The sequence below is a fragment of the Sturnus vulgaris genome, unplaced genomic scaffold, assembly GCF_052056855.1.
Source record: "Sturnus vulgaris isolate bStuVul1 unplaced genomic scaffold, bStuVul1.hap1 Scaffold_156, whole genome shotgun sequence".
NCBI classification, from domain to species: Eukaryota; Metazoa; Chordata; class Aves; order Passeriformes; family Sturnidae; genus Sturnus; species Sturnus vulgaris.
The window spans coordinates 672,501-675,000 of NW_028276073.1; the positions used below are offsets into that span (position 1 = coordinate 672,501).

Below are 2,500 nucleotides of genomic sequence, written 5' to 3' on the forward strand. Positions count from 1 at the left end.
TGCCGGTTTCCCTCGGCGTCGTCAAACGCCTGTTGGGGGCCGAAAGGGCCGCCGAGCCGGGCGGAGGTTTAAAGACTCGGGCGGCCCGGCACGGCCCCGCCGCGGCGGCGGCGGCGGTGGCGGCGGCGGCAGCGGGTGTCGGGCGGTGGCGGCGCGGGGCGCCATCGAGGGGTGGGGAGCTACTCCCGCCGATCCCCTGCGGTGGCGTGTCCGTCGCGACCGGCCGCGCTCGCCGTCGTCGGCGTCCCGCCGCGCTTGCCCGCGCGCGGGGGCCACCCGTGCCGGGCCGGGGAAGGGGCGCCCTGCCCCCCCCTCTCTGCGGCCCGGTCTCGGCGGAGAGGCCGCGGCGCGCGATCGGCCGCGGGGGGCCGACCCCGCTGGCCTCTGCGATGCGGGGCGACGCCGGCAGAGGGCGCGCGCTCTCTGCCTTACCTACCTCAGCTGCGGGGTTGCGGCCGCCGGGGCCCGCCGCGCTCTCTCGCTCTTTCTCCTTAGCCGCCGCCGCGGGCTCGCGGGCGGCGCCGCGTCAGGCGCGACCGCGCGCCTCTCGCCTCGACGGCCTTGTCGCCTCGAACCGCACCGCGGCGGCGCCGGCCGCCGGCCACCCCTGACTCGGAGCGCTGTCCCCGCCCGTTGGGGCGCAGCGCTCGGCCGGCTCCTCCATCGCCGGAGGTCCGGCGGGCGCGGGCGACCCCGTGCCGAGCGGCGGCGTCGCCGCTCGGCGAGTGTCCCCGCCCCCCCCGGGGGGGGGGGACGGTCGGCCGCGAGGCGCCCGCCTTCACCGGCGGCCGTCCCGGCCCGGGCCCCGCCCGTCCGCTTCCCCGTCGCCCTTCCCGGCCGCGTGTGGGCCAAAAAAAAGGGGAGGCGTGCGGGGCGGCCGCGGGGGCGCTTCCCCGTCCGGTCCCCGAGTGGAAACGAGGGGAGCGGGCGGTGCCCCCCGGCTCAGCCGCCGTACGCCTGCCCGCTGGGCGCGTGCTCGCGGAAGGGCAGCTCGGCGGTGCGAAGCGGCGGCGGTCCCGGGAGTGCGGCCGCGGGTGGCGGAGGGGTTTTGCCGAGCGGCAGACCTCGGGCGCTCCGCGATGCCGGCTCGGGTCTCGGCGGCGTCCCGCCTCCGGCGCCGGTGGCGGAGCGCGGCCCGCCGGGCGTTCGCCTTCCGGCGGGCAAGCGGTCCCGCGCCAGGGGTTGCGCCGGCGGAACGGTCCCGCCGCCGCGTGGCGTTTCGGGCGACGTTCAGGGGCCGCTGGCGGGAGAGCCGGCCCCCGCGTTTTGGCGCGGCGGCGTTCCGCGAGTCGGCGGAGCGGTGAAAAGGAGAAGCCAGGGAGTGAGCCGGGAGCGGCGGGGGCCGGCGGTCGCGCCCCCGGCCCGCGAACGCGTAGTCGTCCCGTGATCGAGAGGCCGGGCGGGCCACCGTGCCCCCCGCGGTCCGGCGCGTTGCCGCACAAGCCCCTCCGCGCGGAGGTCGGGCCGAGCCCGGGCGCCTGGGCCGCCTCCGAAGGACGGCACGCGAGGCGGCGTCTCCCCTCGCGGGGGGAGGCGGTCGGGGGCGCGGGCCCCTCCGCCTTTCTTTGGCCGACCTTCGGAGCGTTGCGCGGGGTTTCTCTTTTTTGCCCCGCGCTTTCTCCTCCTCCTCCTCCGTTTGTGTGTGCTCGTACGGTCGAAGCGGGGCGCGCGGGGGCGCGCGCGTCCCTGCAGAAACAGAAAAGGGGCCGCTTCACGCGAGCGGTCCCGAAAGCCAGACAACTCTTAGCGGTGGATCACTCGGCTCGTGCGTCGATGAAGAACGCAGCTAGCTGCGAGAATTAATGTGAATTGCAGGACACATTGATCATCGACACTTCGAACGCACTTGCGGCCCCGGGTTCCTCCCGGGGCTACGCCTGTCTGAGCGTCGCTTGACGATCAATCGCCGTCCGGGGGGGCCACCCCGGCGGCGCGGCTGGGGTTGCCTCGCAGGCCCGTTGCCCGCGGTCGACGTCGACGTCGTCGTCGTCGTCGCCGCGCAGGGCCTTCGTCCCCCTAAATGCAGACTCGGGGAGCGCTCCGTAGCTCCCCGCTCCCGGAACGAGCCGCTGGGGCGGAGCTCGTCCTTGCCGGGGCCGTGCCGCGGTGCGGTGGCGGTGGCCGGGGAGAGCGAGAGTCGGCGTCGAAGACGCCGCCGTGGGCCGTGCGAGAGAGACGAGAGAGCGAGAGGGCCGAGAGGGAGGCGAGGCGCGGGCCTCGCCCCCGGGCTCTCCCCCCCGTGCGGGCGGCTGTCTGCGGGTGGGTACCGCGGGGGTACCGTGCCGTGCTGCCGCGCGCGCGCGAGGCCGAGAGCGCCGGGGACGGGGGTGCGACCCCCTCCTCCTTCCCGCGAAGCCCTCCCCTCCTCTCTCTGTCGCCGTCGCGTTTCTCTCTCTCCCCGCTTGAGGTCGCCGCTTTTCCCGCCCGGCTGGCCGGTTCCCCCCCGTCAGGGCCGTCTCTGCCGCTCTCCTCTTCGGTTCTCGTCTCCGGGATGGGAGTC

General features: G+C 76.8%; 1 non-coding gene across 1 annotated transcript; it reads left to right on the plus strand.

The window, feature by feature from the left end:
• The first annotated feature begins 1,738 nt into the window (after positions 1–1,738).
• On the plus strand, positions 1,739–1,891 carry LOC148219021 (5.8S ribosomal RNA). The gene has a single exon (XR_015800006.1). It is a non-coding gene; the product is annotated as a 5.8S ribosomal RNA (ribosomal RNA).
• The last annotated feature ends 609 nt before the right edge of the window (positions 1,892–2,500 follow it).